We start from the raw sequence: 19,565 nt of genomic DNA, 5'->3' as shown, positions 1-19,565 counted from the left end.
TGTTGGCTTAATGAATTTGACTATAGCAGTTTACTTTTACTGGTTTATCTATTTTCCTTGTAGAATTTTATCTCCTCATTTATTTTCCCCCTTTTGTCTCATTCATCTTTTAAAATGAAGAAAAGCTAGCACAAGAGAGATAGTCTTTAAACACAGCCCTGCTATGAATAAGGAATGAATTTTTACTTCCCAATTTACTCCTTAGGGGATTTTCCAGTGCAGCAGACACAACAGCCAGGTTAGTTGCAGGTATTGGGGGTGAAATCAGATCTCCAGAAAAGCCTCATTTTACACTGAATTTTGGCCCTGATGTATATACTAACATGAAAACACATGTACATACACAAGAAAGATTTGTAGTTTTCTCTCATACCACCATCATAGGAACAAATTATAAATGCAGACATTAAGCCTATTCTTCCCCACTTCTAAAATTGAATTTGATTGTGAGCTCACTATTTCTTCTAAGGGATGGCTAATATTTATTAGCTAATTTGAAGAATCAGTCATATCAGACTAACCCTGAGTAAATCATGATTAGTCTGTTGGTCATTTAAAATCTTCTTTCTTGGATATCAAACATTTGGCACCTACTGTGTGCACACATAAATAAAGCATAATTCCTGCCCTCAAGATGCTCATAATTAGTTATGACAAGCCAGACTCTGCTTGGAGATCTATGGCTGGCACTAAATAAATAGAAAATCAAAATGTATCTAGTAACATATATGGGAGGACTTGAATATATCACTTTCGCCTCAAGGTCTAAGAACCTCTTGGTTGCCTCTCCATTCACTCGTAACACTCGTTACTCATAAATGATCTTATCACTGGCATCTTCTCCATTTTAAAGTCCCCACCTCAGACAAAATCCATTGAGTGGTCTTGATGTCAATCTTTATATTTCAGAGAGCTAGTCCTTACATGTTTAACTCTGAAATTTTTGTTGTAACATTCAGCTCTATTTCTGTATCTGGGAAGCTATTTCCTAGCATACTACAGATTTTTTTTGAGATGACATTTATATATATCTTTGTAATTATGTTTAATTGATTTGTTTCCTTTGGTAGTTTATCTCCTAACTTTATCATACTTTCCATGTCATATACATATAATATTGATTAAAAATGGCAATTTTTTTTTACTTGTCTGCCTTATTACCTTTGATATTTATACTGGTTGGACTTTGTTAACATGGGCTAGGTGTGGTAAGTATATAGGTATATGTTTGCCATGCTCTCTTATTCTAAATTATTTCATCTATGTATTTACAGATTGCAGAGTCTCTGCAAACAAACTACTCTTTGTTTTAATAATTTATTTGATGCAAGTATATTTTTTAAGGATTGATTTACTTATTTTAGAGACAGCATGTGATCAGAGGAAGGGGCAGAGAGAGAGAAAAAAAATCTCAAGTAGATTGCCTGCTGAGCACAGAGCCCAACATGGAACTCCATCTCATGACCCTGAGATTATGACCTGAGCTGAAATCAAGAGTCTGGTATACCAACTGAGCTACCCAGATGCCCCTAATATGGATATACTTAAAGGAAACACAAATCATAGAATAGAGATTTATAACAAAGAGATAAATTAGAATTTGATTCTTCAGTTGGAATTGAATTCTTTAATGGGAATTATAGAATATTATTAAGCAGTAGTTTCTTTTATTCATTGTGTTTATATGTGTAACTTTAAAATACATGAAGTCTTAGGCAATTATAATAACCTCTTCCATATTTTCTAAGATGGAAGATACCTTTCCATGCAGCATTTGGCCCTGGAGTTTTAGAGTAGTGAATAGTTGAAATTACATATATGTGTACAACTATTGAAGAAGTTTTGGTGAATTGAATAAGAAAGGATTAGAAGAACCTTTTTTTTTCTTTTTTGAGATATGGTGTTACCCCTGTCCCCTGCTTAATGCTTTTTTTTTTAATCTAAATTCCAGTGAGTTAACATACAATGTTATATTAGTTTCAGTAGAATTAAGTGATTCATCACTTAAATACAACACCCTGGACTCATCATGACAGTTCCCTCCTTAATCCCCTTCCTCTGTTTCCCCCATCCCCCCACCTACCTCCCCTCTGGTAACCATCAGTTTGTTCTCCATAGTTAAGAGTCTGTTTCTTGGTTTGTCTCTCTCTCTTTTTTTTTTCTTTGCTTGTTTGTTTCTTAAATTCCACATATGAGTAATTTATTTTTTTAAAATTTTTATTTATTTATGATAGTCACAGAGAGAGAGAGAGAAAGAGAGAGAGAGAGAGAGAGAGAGAGAGAGAGGGGTAGAGACACAGGCAGTGGGAGAAGCAGGCTCCATGCACCGGGAGCCCGATGTGGGATTCGATCCCGGGTCTCCAGGATCGCGCCCTGGGCCAAAGGCAGGCGCTAAACCGCTGCGCCACCCAGGGATCCCGAGTAATTTATTTTTAATATTTTATTATGTGATTATGTGTAGATTAGGTCAACTAGGTAGGCTGAGCATATGTATTTACCAATCTTCTTATTATATACCCCTTAAAATATATGTTTAAAATAATATTTCATAGTAATACTGGGAGAATCTTAATAATATTCAAGAGCTTAAAATATGACTATATATATGAATTCCCAGACTGAGATGTGTACATTAAATATGTCCAGCTTTTTACATGCCAATCATACCTCACTAAAGGGGTGTAAAACAAGAATTAAAAGTGATAAATGTTGTTAATGTGGGAAACAGCATGAGGAGGGAAGCCAGTGAATGATTAGCCTCTTGACCAGATCAGTGAAAAGACAGGGACGAGAATTCATTTTCAACAGGAATATAGAAACATAGCTTCAGGGACACCTGGGTGGCTCAGTGGTTGAGTGTCTGCCTTTGGCTCAGGGTGTGATCCCGGAATCCTGGGATCGAGTCTCACATCAGAATACCTGCAGCGAGCCTGCTTCTCCTTCTGCCTATGTCTTTGCCTCTCTCTCTCTCTCTCTCTCTTATGAATAAATAAAATCTTTTAAAAAAAACATAGTTTCAACATGTGCTTCAAAATATTAATGGTGGGTACTTAAGGATGGATATAGGGTATATAATTTTTAAATGCTTACAGAGAAAAAATGCAACACTCTACAATTAAAATAACCTTAATCCAACAAAAAAAATGAGAAAGGAAAAAAAAAGGAAAGGAAAAGAAACAAAGAGAAGACAGCATCATATATGTGGATTAAGTTTGACTTCCTATGACAGAAAACCTGAAAGTGAGTTAAACATTTAAGAGATGTGTTAAAAAACAAAAAAACAGAACAACAACCGATAAAAGCAGTCTAAAACAGGTACAGGTGCTCCAAAACTCTCATGAATCCTGTTCTTTTTATCCCTCAACAATATTTCAGCCATGTGAATTCTCTAAGGCTACTTCATGACAGCAGATAGATGCTGAAGCTCAAACATCATAGCTATGTTGTAGAACAAATAAAGAATGAGACAAAAGAATGAAAACTTGTCAGCCAGTCACACTTCCTACAAGCAGCTTTTCCAAAGGAAACAAGGAAAGAGAATAATGCAAACAACACAGACATGTACACACACACACACACACACACACACACACAACTAGAGTGCTTTGGATTATTACCTAGGCCACCAGGGAGATGGACAAATGCTTTTCCCCTACAACCTAGTTTCCTAACATTGAGGTTTTTAAGAAACAAAGATGTTAGGTAGGCAAGTCCTTAGGGCAGCACATATTCAACTACCTGATTTGTGACTTCACATCGACTCTGACCCAGGTCAGGAGGGAAACATCAGCAGTGCCCAGGAACTCACTAGAGAAGCCAGACCTGTGATCTGTGTAAGCTCTGTTAGTATCATTGTGTCTTTACCACTCTGACATCACTCTTTGTGTGTGGCACAAATCTTTACCAAACTCCTCCCTAAACCATTCTTCAAAGTAAACCTGATTAGAGTCTATAGATACCTCCCTTTCCAATTGCTGTTCATACATATTCATGCGGTTTATCTCATTAGAATGCCATTGCCTAAACTGGGGGTCCCACAGCTAGAGTTCTGGAGAATGGATTGTGCAGATTGCTGTTCTTACCTAGAGTTTTTATTCCATCTGGTCAAACTCCTTCCTTGCTTTTGTCTATCTTACTTATAGCTTTAAAAATGCAAACCAGGGGCTCCTGGGTGGCTCAGTCGGTTAAGTGACTGACTATTGATTTTTGGCTCAGGTCATGATCTTAGGTTCATGTGATAAAGCCCCATGTTGGGCCCTGTACTCATGGGGAGTCTGCTCGAGATTCTCTCCCTCTGTCTCTCCCTCCTCCACACTCAAGCACACTCTCTCGCTCTCTCTCTCTCTCTCAAACAAATCTTTTTAAAAAGAATGCAAACCATTTCTTGGCTGTGTTTTCCCTTTGTTTTAACTCCATCTTCTTAAAGGTCTTGTTGATCTTTTTTTTTTCAAAGATTTATTTATTTATGTTAGAGAGCATGAGCAGGGGGAGAGGGAGAGAGAGAATCTCCAGCACATTCCCACCAAGTGTGGAGCCTAATATGGGGATTAATCCCACCAGCCTGAGATCATGATAAAAAATCAGTTGCTTAACTGACTGAGCTACCTAGGTGCCTCAAAGGTTTTTTTGATCTTATATATACTAACCAAACTTGATGCATCACCACCTTCATACAAAGAATACTCATATAATCCCTCCCCCAATGTCTCCCTCTGATAAATATTTTTTCCACACAACATATGTCTATGTAAATCCACAGAGAAGTATCTGAAAAAATGTACTCTCTTAAAATTCAACTCTTAATAGTGGTAACCTGTAAGAGAAGAGTAAGACTAGGAAATAGAGCATAGTTTTGAAGAACATTTACTTTTTAGTCAATACACTTAGGCTATTGTTGTTAGGTGAATTTTTTTTAAGTTGAGATATAACTGATATATAACATTAGTTTCTTTTTTTTTTTTTTTAAGGTTTTATCGATTTATTCATGAGAGACACACAGCGAGAGAGAGGCAGTGAGAGAAGCAGGCTCCATGCAGGAAGTCCAACGCAGGACTCGATCCCAGGTCTCCAGGGATCAGGCCCTGGGCTGAAGGTGGCACTAAACCACTGAGCCACCCAGGCTGCCCATAACATTAGTTTCAGGTGTGCAACATAATGATTTGACATTGTGAAGTGATCATTATAATACTCTAGTTAATATCTATCATCACACATAATTACAAAACTTTTTATGTTCATGAGTTTCTTAAGATTTATTCTCACAGTGCCTGGGTGGCTCAGTCAGTTAAGTGTCTGCCTTCCACTCAGGTCATGATCCTGGGGTCCTGGGATTGGCCATGTTGGGCTTCCTGTTCAGCAGGGAGTTTACTTTTCCCTCCCCACCCCCACTTGTGCACTCTCTTTGTCTCTCTCTCAAATAAATGAAATCTTCAAAGATTTACTCTCAACTTTTAAACATATGACACAATATTACTAAGTAGTCTCCATGCTGTATATTACATTGGCATGTCTTATTTCTTTTATAAGTTTGTACCTTTTGACCACTTTTGCCCATTTTGTAGCCCCTATCCCTTTACTCCATGCCTCTGGCAACTACCAATTTGTTCTAGTGTCTATGAATTCTAGGGAATTGTTTGCTTTGTTTATTTAGATCCATTATCAGACACCAGAGATCATACAGTATTTGTTTTCCTGTGGCTTATTTTACTTAGCATAATGTCATCAAGGTCCATCCATGTTTCAAGTGGCAGGATTTCTTTCTTATGGCTGAATTTTCCACTATTTACATATCACAATTTCTTTATCCATTCATTAGTGGTTATCTTGTTACAAATGGCAAAATTTCCTTCTTTATTATTGGCTGAATAATATACCATTATATATATATATATATATATATATCCCAAATTCTCTTTATCCATTCACCTATTGATGAACCCTTATGTTGCTTTTATGTCTTGGCTAGTATAGGTAACACTACAATGTACATTAAAGTGCATTTATGTTGTGCAGGTTGGTGTTTTTGTTTCCTTCAGATAAATCCTCTGAAGTGGAATTGCTGGATCATATAGTAGTTTTATTTTTATTTTTTTGAGGAACTTCCACAATGTTTTCCATACTGGCTACACCAAGTTACATTCCTGCCAATAGTGCATATGAGTTCCCTTTTTTCCACATCCTTGCTAATACTTAATATTTCTTATCTTTTTTTAAAAAAGATTGCATTTATTTAGTCATGAGAGACAGACAGACAGAGAAGCAGGCTCCCTGTGGAGCAGGGTGACCATTGCAAGACTCAATCCCAGGACCCTGGGATCATGATCTGAGCTGAAGGCAGATGCTTAACTGACTGAACCACCCAGGCACCCTATTTTTTGTCTTTTTGATAAGTCATTCTAATAGGTATGAGGTGATACCTCATTTTGGTTTTGATTTGCATTTCCTTAGTGATTAGTGATCTTGAGATGGTTGTTCTGAACCTGTTGGCTAACTGTATGTATCCTTTGGGAAAATGTCTATTTGAATTCTCTACTATTTTTAATCATAGAGTTTTTGTTGTGTGAGTTTTTTATATATTTTGGATATTAACTCCTTATCAGATACATGATTGGCACTTATTTACTTCCCTTTAGTATGTTGCCTTTTTTGTTTTGTTCATAGTTTCCTCTGTGGTGCAGAAGCCTTTTAGTTTGATGTAGTCCTACTTGTTTATTTTGCTTTTGTTGCCTTTGCTTTTGATCCAAAATATCACCAAAACCTATGTTAAAGAGCTTACCACTATGATTTCTTCTAGGAGTTTTGTGGTTTCAGGTCTTATATTCAAGTCTTTAATCCATTTTAAGTTAATTTTTGTGTATGTTATAAGACAGTGTTCAATTTCATTCTTTTGCACATGGCTGTCCAGTTTTCCCAGCACCATTTGCTGAAAAGATTGTTCAATTCTCCATTGCATATTTGTGATTTTTTGTGGTAGCTTTATTGACCATATATGCATGCATTTATTTCTGGACTCTATTTTGTCCTGTTGATGCATGTGTCCATTTTTTTAGGCCAAAACCATATGATTGTGATTACTATAACTCTATAATATAGTTTGAAATCAGGAAGTGTGGTGTCTCCAATTTTGTTCAATCTCAAGATTGCTTTGGGCAATTTAGGGTCTTTGGTGGTTGCGTAAAAATTTTAAGATTGTTATTTTTCTATAAAAAATGCCTTTGGAATTTTGATAGAAATTGTATTGAAACTGCGGATTGCTTTGGGTAACATGGACATTTCAACAGTATTAATTCTTCCAATATATGAGCTCAGAATATCTTCAATTTGTGTTTTCAATTTATTTTATTAACATCTTATAGGGTTTATTGTACAAGTCTTTCACTCCGTGGTTATATTTATTCCTAGGTATTTTATTACTTCCATTGCAATTATAACTGGTATTGTTTTCTTAATTACTCTTCCTAATAGTTTGTTGTTACTGTACAGAAGTGCAAAAGATTTTTATGTATTGATTTTGTTTTCTGTAACTTTACTGAATTTGCTTTTAGTTCTAATAGTTTTTTATGTAGAGCCTTTATGGTTTTCTATATATAATATCAGGTCATCTATAAATAGTGCCAGTTTTACTTCTTTCCAATTTGGATATCTCATAACTTTGTTTTCTTTCTTTTTTTTTTTTTTCTTAATTGCTCTGGCTAGGACTTCCAGTACCATGTTGAGTAAGAGTGAAGAAAGTAAGCATCCTTATCTTGTTTCTGATCTGATATTAGAGAAAAGTTTTCAGCCTTTTACCATTAAGTATGATGTTGGCCATCATCTTGTCATATATGGCCTTTACTATGTTGAGATGTATTCCCTTTATACCTACTTTGTTGAGAGTTTTTATCCTAAATAGATGTTGAATTTTGTCAAATGCTTTGTCTGCATTTATTGAGATGATCAGTGATTTTTATTCATTTTCTTTTTGTGGTATAATATCGACTTATTTATGGACATTGAACCATCCTTGCATCCCTTGAATAAATCCCATTTGATTGTGGTATATAATCTTGTTAATATATTAACAAGTTCAGTTTGCTAATAGTTTGTTGAAGATTTTTTTTCATGTGTTCATTGGGAATATTGGTCTGTAATTTTCTTGGAGCAGCTTTGTTTCAATGTACTTCTGAATTGTCTATATTAAAATGAAAATATTGGGCAGCCCCAGTGGCACAGCGGTTTAGCGCCACCTGCAGCCTAGGGCATGATCCTGGAGACTCTGGATGGAGTCCCACATCAGGCTCTCTGTATGGTGCCTGCTTCTCCCTCTGCCTGTGTCTCTGCCTCTCTCTCTCTCTCTCTCTCTCTCTCTCTCCCTCTGTGTCTCTATGAATAAATAAATTTTAAAAATCTTAAAAAAAAAAATAAAATATCTTTTATGTTACATTTTTAAAAGGAAAAAAATAAGATTCTTTAAATCCTGTACTACCCTTCAAGGTTTGTGAATTAGATATTTATGAAAAGTTTTTTTTGGTGGTGGTGGCGGCTTTATTTTCTTCTTTTGTTTGTTTTGGTATCTGGACAATTGTCCTCAAGTCTAATAGAGAAAGAAAGAGACTAAGAAGCCCAGTATTGTTCCTATTACATATTTGGAGATAATATCTGTGGTTTGTGATCTGAGATCCATAAAGAGAGTGGAGAAAAAAAAAAACAAACACCCTCTCCATGCTTGATAAGCTAACAGATTTATGAAGAAAGAAAAATAAATTCAAGCTGACATGAGCTATAATTGTTTTTGGAATACTACATCAAAGCCAGAAAGAAATTGTGGAAATTACTTTGAGAGTTTAACCTGTGGGAAATAAACCCTTTTTTGTAACTAGATGTTTCCGGCAGACACCTAGATATATCCAAAGTTATATGAATTCAAATGAGAAAGGTCAGTAAATTTTCAGATAGAGATATAGACTAAAAGTTTTCAAGCCTATCCTGCATTGGCATGTGTCTCTTCTGAAATCCTTCCTGACTAAGGAGATAAGCTGGTGTTCATTGGCTCTAAGTGGCTCCAAGTCTTTGCTCTACTTTCTGCCTGAGAGAGGATGCCCCACATAATCACATCAGGAGGCAAGGAGGCCCTGGGGATAGCACCACTCAGTATTTGTCCCTCTGCTTACTCTTCCTTGGCTACAGGAACTCCTCTTCCAGTTTTCTCCTTCCCACCTCACAGCCTCTGAAGTCATACCCCCCTTAGTTTCCAGAGGCTAATCCAAAGTTAGGAGGGAGGTGATGGCTGCCTGGATAGAAGAGGGGAAGGAGAGATCCGTGATCCCTTGCAGAGGCAGGTTTTCTACAATGCTAAGAGTTAAAGAGACTCCCCTTGATTGTTTTATGTCCTTTATGCATTATTGAGGATCTTCCATGTACAGACACTAGAAGGGAGAAAGTGGGAAAACTGTTTTCTCATAGCATAGGTAACTGTGGGCTTTTGAAGCAACTGAGAGCAACACTGAGGAACTGAGGAACACTGACGTGTTCCCGGTTTTCTGTTTGTTTTGTAATTTGGTTCTAAAATTAGGATACCTTCATCTATAAGGCAAATAATGATTGAACTGGCTTAACATATAAATTTATTTTAGAACATAACAAGAAATCCAGAGGCAAGATGGTTGGCTAATTCTCTGGTTCAGTGGCCTCATCAGTAACATGAGGGCCTCCTCATATTCTGCTCCTAGCATTCTTAGCTTACTGGTTTTGTCCTAGGAAATAGCCCCTATCATGGTCTCAGGATACTGTCACAGTTCCAAACTACCTCTGGAGATAGCATTTAATGTTTGAGAAGTCATTCTGTCCTATGTGTCTCTTTTACAAAACACATCTTTCCCAGAAACCCTCTCCTTGGCAGATTTCTCTCATTGGCTAGACTGTATTTTCTTGCCCTTGTCAAACACCATCCCTGGCAAAGGGGATGATATTACTAGAATTGCCTTAGATTTGTCAGGAGTTAGCCTGAGCTGGAGAAAGGGTCACGGTCACCCTTCCTAAGAAAGTATACACCTATACAAAACTGTGGTTCATTTACAAAGAGGATAATGGAAATTGGAGAGGTAAACATCAATTTTGGCTACAATCATTGATTATAATGAAATAATTCCAATAATAGTAGTCTTTATCAAATATGTACTACATGCTGGGTTCAGAGGACTTTCTATGAAACATCTTAAGAACAAACTGGGATGTACCAATATCAGCTCTAATTTATAGATAAGGAAATAAGCTTAGAAAATATAAATAAAATGCCCCTACAGGGGCACCTGGTGGCTCAGTGGTTGAGCATCTGCCTTTGGCTCAGGTCTTGATCCCAGAGTCCTGGGATCAAGTCCCGCATCAGGCTCCCTCCAGGGAGCCTGTTTCTCCCTCTGCCTATGTCTCTGCCTCTCTCTGTGTGTCTCTCATGAATAAATAAATAAAATATTTTCTTTTAAAAATGCCCCCCCCCCCAAAAAAGAAGAGGTGGAAACCAGTAAGTTCATGTTCTTATGTATTTCACATTGTCCATCCCTCATATGTTCTAAGATGATCTGTCATGAATTTTTTCCTTTGTTGGTGTATTGGCTGTAAGAAAGCATGCTCATTTAACTTTATGGCGATAAAGTCTGGAGAAATTGCATGCTATATTCTACTGCAAATCATCACTGATGGGGCAGCCTGGGTGGCTCAGCGGTTTAGCACCTGCCTTCAGCCCAGGGCCTGATCCTGGAGAGCCGGGATCGAGTCCCATGGTGGGCTCCCTGCACGGAGCCTGTTTCTCCCTCTGCCTGTGTCTCTGCCTCTGTGTGTATGTGTGTGTGTGTGTGTGTGTGTGTGTGTGTGTGTCTCATGAATAAAAAAATAAAATCTTTTAAAAAAATCATCACTGATGAAAGTCTGGATATGTCAGGTTTTTATAAAGGGCATTTAGTGGGAAACATGATAAGGAAGTCCCTTTTCTATCCTATTCTCTTTCAGTCCCCAGTGCTATTTCCTCCACAACTTTTCCATTCCACTCTCATTTTCCCCACTTCTTAGAATTCCAATGAAAAAAGCTGGAAATAGCAATCTTTATATTTTAATAAATATTCTCCTGTGCACACCCCTTTTATCACCACCTCCATTTTATGAACTGATTTGTCACTTAAGTATCCCAACAAAGCCTACCCTTTCACAGTGTTGGTCTGGCAAAACCTAGAATCTCATAAAGGATACTACCAGTGACTGAATTGGCATCCTGCTGCTGTCAGCAGCTCCACATAGGCCTCTGCACAGGAGGAGTGAAGTTCAGAAGATACTCCTCCAGGAAAGTGGTAATAAGGAAGTGTACATTTTGTTAGGCTTGATGTTCTGTTATCTGAGCCTTACAGGCTACTAAAACCTGGCAATGGACTGCTAAGATAGGATTTCACAAGAACAAGATTTATTTCTTATTAAAAACTGTCATTTTTTTCTAAATTTTTAAGTTTGTATTTGTTGTTCACTCTTCACACATATTTAAGTTTCTGAAATGGGAGAGTTAAACTTTGCAGATGACCTAGCAAAATTTCTGATCTCAAATCTGATAAATAAGGGGTTAAGTATTATATTGAATTTGAGTAGATCTGAGTGAGTTTCAGAGACAGTGAATCATCTGAACATGTTTAATTTAGAATTTCTTTGAACTTAAGACATTCTAATTGTGTGTGTATGTGTGTATGTCTGTGTATGTGTGTGTTTGAATTTAACGTGGTGGGTGAGACCAAACACTAAGAATTTTTTTTTGAAGTATGCCATTTGATGAGATTGGAAATTATTGTTTTAAAGTTGCATCAAGTCTTCTGCCTCTTTAAGAGTAAAGGCTGAAATTACTTCAGAGGAAGTTTCTTGTTGAATAGTGTGAAAAGTTGGTCTGGTCCAAAATGCTTGGTTTCTCAGTAAGAAAACAAAGAGGCTTCCCCAAGGTCATGCTGGTAATGGAAATGGTAGGTTTCTACCTCTCAGACCAAGGCATTTTCTTTTCAACCACACTACCACCCATTACTTCCTGGTTCATAAAACCCCTGCCTTTGTAGTTTAACACTCTGAAGGCACCATTGTGAAATTCTTAATATTTTTATCTCCAAAGTCTGATGGAATAATGCCTAAACAGATTCAAGTCAGTTTTCAAATCCTTATAACTAAAAGATTTGACATATTTTATAAACATTGATAGGCCTATGAAATAGTCACATAAGGATAACAAGGATGGTGGCGGGGGGAGGCACTAGCTATCAAGTACTCTTATCCCACATCAGAATTTCATTTGACAAAGGTGGTATACTATGAACTTTATTTGCATTAAATTTTAAATCTTCAAATGGCTTTCCTTCAATGTTTAGCACACTGGCACTGGTAAGCTACCTCATCTTTAAATATATGAAGAATTTATGGACTGCAACCTTTTGAAGACAGCACCAGAAACCAAAACCACATAATATATTCAAAACAAAAACAGTTGAATTATTTGTCTAAGGGAGAAGAATATTTGTCCTAAATATGACATTGGAAATAATAAATTAAGAAGAAAGTAGTTCCGTCTGAAACCTACCGTCCTATTAATCTAAGGAAGATAAATATCATGTTGTGAGAAAGAAAACAAAGTCTAAAAAGTAAAAATGTTGGGTGTTTTTCTGCAAAGAAAGAACACATCTTTTTTGAAAGGTGGTAGGTAAGGTGAAATAAGGTTTCCTTCAGTTAGAGTCCTACGGCAGGCTAGCACATTTGTCAGGTTTCCAAATCCATGCTGTTTTTCATGCTGGTATTTTGCTTATGGACAAAATGAGCTCAGAGGATAGTCTGGCTCAGAGGAGAGTCTTTGCTTTACTGTAGACCTTGTTAAGCAGCGTTTGGGGAAGTCCCACCCTGGGACTCTGCAAAGCCTCCAATTTTTATCTTATCCAAGTTCCTAGCGAGTAAGATTAATAAAGTTGCATTTAGCATTCCTCTCAGAAAAGCAAAGGACTGCAGCTCTCTGGGGCTCAGCACAAAACAGTGCTGCCTGCACCTGCACTCATTTCCAGTTATTTTCCCTTCAGTGTGGGTGGGGTTTCTTCCCCCATTACCTCCACATTGAAAAGATCTGAGACAGAAAAAAAAAAAATTACTTCTATCGCTTTATCTACTATAGCTCAGTGTCATTCCACAGGCATTTATAGATTTTTCTCCCAAACAAATGGAACTATTAACTCTTTAAATGTTATGAAGGGACCAGGAAAAGTTAAGTTTCCTTTCTGGAATTTCCAGAAGCCTCTTTTGCATGTAACTCTAAGTCAGCACATCCTTTTTATATCTTCTATCGATGTCTATCCACAATGCCCAGGTGGGTTTCTGTCAAGAGGACTCCGGTCAGCATTGTTGGCTTAAAAAGCAAACTAAAGCTCTCAGTATATGCAATCACACATAATTATTTAGTCATCAACACTAATGTTGCTTAGCAAGTCTTATTAACCAACTAAGGCAAATTCTAACTTTTCACTATACTGTAGAATTTTTGTGACACTCCTGTTCAAGAGCAAGTGTGTTCTACCTAAGTCATTCACAGTATAGGTAGTATGCGGGTATGAATGATAGGGGGCAGGAAGTCACATTTTATTTTCATGTATGTTGGACATTACCCAGTGTTTCATGCTCAAAGAAAAAGAAATTATGAGAACACTTTCTTCTATGTCCCTTACTACTCACAATTTACATCAATTGTCAAAGAATTCTGAGATTGAAGATTCATTGTATTGAACCTGAGAGTCCAGAGATAAGATGAATTCTGATTGGAAAAAAACAGGCTTCTGTGTTCTACAACCTGACTCTGTATGGAAAACCAGCCCTAGATCTTGAGGGGAAAGGTGTAGAAATAGTGACGTGGTAAATAAAGATTTTCACCTGACTTCTACCTAGTATTCCAGTTAGATTAAGAAGACTTTGTAAATTAGTCGACAAATATTTATGAAGCATTTACAGGAAAAAACATTACACATGACAGTCAACTGTAAGTCTGACACCAAGGAAAGTGTGTATTTGTCCAGGGGGCACAAAAATGGTCCTGGATGTTTTTCCTAAAGAACTCCAGAATTCCATGGTCTGATGTACCTAACATATTGCAGAGATGACTTTCTCTAAACTTGTTAGTTCTAACACCTGCCTGAGAGTCTACAGGCCATGTGGTACCTCATCTTTAATCCTTGTGAAGGTTCTGGGTTCCAGAATTGGCACTCAACAGGGAAGCATAGTAGTGAAGTAAGCGAAGATGACCCTTGATGTTGTCCCTTCATCCATTCACCAGTATCCTTCTAGCCCTGTCTAGTCTCTTTCTACTTTACATTCCCTCCCTCTCCTTGGTGAATGAAATAAAGCTCTCCATGAAGAACCATCTATGCTAATATGTCTGTTTTAATTGTGACAGTATACAGAAAGGCTTGGTAGTATTTGTGACATTGTTTCTGGAAATAAAAAGAAATCTGTGTTCAGATTTGATTCCTACACTTTGTATTTGAGTGATCTTAGGCAAGATAGCTAAACTGATAGATTCTTACTTTTTCTTACTCTAAAATGAGGAATAATATCAATCTACCTCGAAAAAGATAATTTGTGCAAGACTGTTTTAATTCAAGTATAATTAACATAGTGTTATATTAGTTTCAGGTGTACAATATAGTGATTCGACAGTTCTATACATTCCTCAGTGCTCATCATGACAAGTGTACTCTTATCCCCTTCATCTATTTTGCCTATTGTCCCACTCACCCCCACCCCGCCCCCCCTACCCCAGGCAACTACCATTTCCCTGTATTTAAGAGATTGCTCTTTTTGTCTCTTTTCTTTTTTGTTAGTTTGTTTCTTAAATTCCACACATGAGTGAAATACTGTGGTATTTATCTTTTTCTGACTGACTCATTTCACTATGCATTATTCCCTCTATATCTATCCATATTGTTGCATAGCATGATTTCATTCTTTTTTATGATTAATATTGCATTGTATAGATATATAACATCTTGTTTTATCCATTCAACTATCAGTGGATACTTGGGAATTTCTCCATTTCTTCTAAGTTGTCCAATTTTTTAAAAATATTTTATGTATTTATTCATGAGAGACACACAGAGAGAGAGGGAGAGAGAGAGAGGGAGGGACAGGAGGAGGGAGAAGCAGTCTCCATGCAGAGAGCCTAACATGGGACTTGATCCCAGGTCTCCAGGATCGGGCCCTGGGCTGAAGGTGGCACTAAACTGCTGAGCCACCGGGCTGCCCTAAGTTGTCCAATTTGTTGGTGTATAATTTTTCACAATGATCTCTTATAATCCTTTATATTTCTGTGGTATTGGTTATTTCTCCTTTTCTCTGATTTTATTTGACTCCTTGGGTATGGGTGTGTCTGGCTCAAGGTTTATCAACTTTGTTGATCCTTTCAAAGAACCATCTCCTAATTTCATTGGTCTATCCTTTTTTTTTTTTTTTTTTTTTTTAGTTTCTATTTAATTTATTTCTGCTCTGGTCTTTATTATTTGTTTCCTTCTACTGGTTTAAGATGTTTTATTATGAGTATCAGGCAAGAAACATGTAAAGAATCTTTTATAGAGGGTAAATATAAAATTCAGAGTACACACATCTCAGTAAAAGAATGTGCAAAGTTCACAAGTCAAATGAATGATTGGTAAATACTGGTTAGGAAAGAAAGTATCAGAAAGTGCTCCAAAGAGGAGTAAATAAACACTAAGTGGCCAGATGGAGAGGTGCAGTTGAGTATTTCCAGTAGGAGCAACAGCATGAGCATTATGACTAAGCCTTTATCTAGTTCAATTTTGCTAAAAAGAAGTGAAAGAGATTGGAGACAGCTGGGGAGATAAAGCAGCCAGGCCTCAGTAGAACCAGGAGTGTTCTACTCTACAGGAGATGGACATTCTGGAAGGTGACTATTGCTGGCAGATAGCAGTCAGGGGACCAGAGATGCTAAATATCTATCTGTGCAAGGCACAGTAACATATAATGAATAATTATTCTACCCAAAATGTCAATAGTATCCCTGTTGAAAGACTGTATAGAGAAAATGAGGGGTGATGCTTGTAGTAATTTTGGTAATGATGATGATAAGACTATAATGCTGATAATAGCCACAGCAATATAACCTTATCTGCATCTCAAACCCTCTGCAAAGCACTAGATAGGCATTGTCACCTTTACCCTCCAAAAACCCTAATGAGGGGCAACCTAGGTGGCTCAGCGGTTTAGCCCCACCTTCAGCCCAGGATGTGATCCTAGAGACCTGGGATCAAGTCCCATGTCAGGCTCCCTGCATAGAGTCTTCTTCTCCTTCTGCCTGTATCTCTGCCTCTCTCTCTCTCTCTCTCTCTCTCTCTCTCTCTGTGTGTGTGTGTGTGTGTGTGTGTGTGTGTCTCATGAATATATAAATAAAATCTTGAAAAAAAAAAACCCTAATGAGAGTCCTACTATTTTTATTCTCGTTTCACAGATGATAAAAACTATAGGTCAAATAACTTGCCTCAAATCTAGTAAGTGATAAAGAGTAGGGCCTAATCTTACCTGATTCCAGAACTTTCTCTCTTGAGCTGTATGCTGTACGTCTTTCTTTAGATTCTCAATTCTAGATGCACACAGTAAACAATATTATGATGCCTAGTTGTTCCTCCAGACTAATTAAATCAGCCTTGGGATTGGATCTCAGGCATCAGAAATTTTTCAAGGCTTCCTAGTTGGTTGAGATGGCTACGAAACTTGAGAACCACTGCCTTTCTCAAAGTTCAACCAAAGACCAAAATTAAAGGGTTTTGAAGAGTAAAGAGAAGTTATCATGTTTGTGCTTTAGAAAGAGTAAACCCTCAGTCTGGCTAGAATGGGGAAAATAAATTTGAAGGAAATCTTCACCAAAGATAGGAAGGCCTACGGCAGGGCATTGTAAAAGTTTTACCAAGAGATGCTAAGGGTTTGAGTGAAGATCACAACAAAAACAATAGGCAATTGTTATGAGGGAAGGTCACCAGGATTCGGTGATCAACGGGATTTGTATGAGGTATTAGGAAGAAAGAAGTACAGGATGGTTCCCAAGTTTCTCATCCTTGCACATTGTCCATGAATTTTTCCCAAGTTTACTTAGTGCTAATGGAGCCCTCAAAGCCAACACCATATAGGCCAGAGGAACAGTTTTTGTTGCTGTGTTTGGAGGCAGGGACACATCTGGTCAGGGGGAAGACCAGAGGAAGGCATAGAAGAAAATGAAGACCTTGGTGCCTATGTAGCCTCCAGGAGGAGATGCTGGGCAAATAGTTGAAAAAAACAATCTGAGCTTAAGTTAAAAGTCTAGCCTGAAAATAGACATTAGCAAGTAGTCACTGATCTTGATAACATAAAATATGATGTTCTTAGAATGCCTTAATGTTTGTACGAGCAGGTAGTTGGAATCCCAGCAACCTGATCTGTCTGGACTTACAAAAAATTTCTTTTTAACTCAACCACAATTTCTCTCTGTCCTATTACAAGTCCCCTTTAGAAGTGTGAAGGGCACATGTAAACATATATGCTATAATCCATTTAAAAATTCCACTTATGGATTATATTTCTAGACTTTATTCAATAAACTACAACCTGTACAATTCCTTATATTTAGATGGCACTCTTCAGTTTGCAATGCCATGCCTGTATATCAAGTCATCTGATTCTTACAAAACTTCTTCCAAATGAGGAAATCCAGTCTCAGATTGTGAGAAAACTTGACAAACTGACCCAATTAGTAAGTGGAAAATCTAGGACTCAAATTCACTTTTTCTGGCTCCCAAGCCAGCATTCTTCACCAGGCAGGTTTCAGCACATCCCATCTTAACACCACCACATTAGACTCCCAGAATCAAACTCCATGGACTCAGATTGCTTCAATATTCTGAAAAGCTAGTGGAAAATCTACCTAAATGGTGGGGTGTTAGGGAAAAAAGAAAATTTACAAGAATTAGTTGAATGTCAGTATTAGAGTAGACTAAGCTCCTGGCTCAAGGCCCAAAGACCACTTGCACTGAGAAATTCTTCCATCCCATTGTGATTTAATTTGTACATTTTGATCAATATTTTGTCTCATGTATATGAGAAAAGCAATACCTAAGGCAGGTCTTTTAACTGCCAGCCTATTCATTTTCATTCATTTGTTCTCTCTCTTTTCTAAAGGTTAGAGTTCATCAAAGAATGTGGTATCCATGATCAGTCCGAAATTATTAAAAACCTCAGAGATATGCTACAGTGATCTCTGAACTGAAAAGCTCCCACTTGTTCTCCAGGAACAAAGAAACGATGAGTCAATTGATGCTGTGTACAGCTTCGATTGTTTTTTTGGAGAACAATTTGTTATTATCTGTCTTAGGTAGCTGTCATCTGCCTGGGGATTTGATAAATAGAGTATGTAAAAGTGTGGGCATCAGTGAATTAGCCAGTGATTCAGAGCTATTGAAAGGTCACATCTCATTTTTTTCATGCCTAGCTGAAAATCTCCAGTGTTAATAGTTCAGGATCCACCAAACAGCGTTGTAACCCTTAAAACAAATTACATTTTTAATCAGTAATTTAATACTAAATTAATTCAATAATAAATATATTCAAAACCTAGTTTTCTTAAAATTTTAAGTTCTTTGCAAAACTTATTATATTACAAATCTGGCAAAGTTTAAAAATAATTTTCAGGAGCTTTTAATTGACTAGTTCCAATTAACAAAACAATGGAATTAGATATGTTAGGTATTTTAACCTGCATTTACAAATTTAACCTATTTGGTGACCTTACACATGACACTTTCACTCAGATCCTAGGAGCCATCACCAAAGCAAGGAAACGTGGGAAATAGTCTCTACTTTGGTGACTGTGTATTCGACTCCTCAAGAGTCAATTTCTAAAAAGTAAAAAGGGAAAAATGAGCACTAAGGGAAAATCAGCAGTCTTCTGCCACTGGTGAGTTAGGCTAATAGCTGATCCTCGCTACCTTATTTTTCCCAGCAGTTCTTCGAGACCTCTCCTGTAATTACTGCAGGTGCTTCAAGCACCTGTACACTCAGGTGTTGCCCTGGCCTCAGTACACATTTGCTAACTGATTGCATCTTGCTGGATGAATTATTATGTAGAGATTGGAACTCCGTGAAAGTACTGCTAAGAGATTCTATTCCATCAGATATATCCACTCTATATAATGAACTATGTTCAGTTATTTTCTTTAGAGGTATCTCTGTATAGGATCTTGGATATCAAGGAGTTTCAAACTTGTCATTCTGTGATCCCCTGTGTTCAGAACCTTGGTTTGTGGGAGCTAAGAAGAAGAAAATTCAAAAATCAATGTGAGGAGCACCTGGGTAGCTAAGTCAGTTAAGCATCTGACTTGATTTTCCCTCAGGTCATGATCTCAGGATCCTGAGATCAAGCCTCTATATGTGTGTTGGGCTTCCCACTCAGTGGGGAGTCTGGTTGAGATTCTTTCCCTCTGCCACTCCTCACCCCCACCCCCACCACAGGCATGTTCTCTCTCTCTTATTCTCTCTCTTAACTAAATAAATCTGGGGGA

The sequence above is a fragment of the Vulpes vulpes genome, chromosome 7 (assembly GCF_048418805.1).
Source record: "Vulpes vulpes isolate BD-2025 chromosome 7, VulVul3, whole genome shotgun sequence".
Taxonomy (NCBI): Eukaryota; Metazoa; Chordata; class Mammalia; order Carnivora; family Canidae; genus Vulpes; species Vulpes vulpes.
This window is presented reverse-complemented; position numbering follows the sequence as displayed.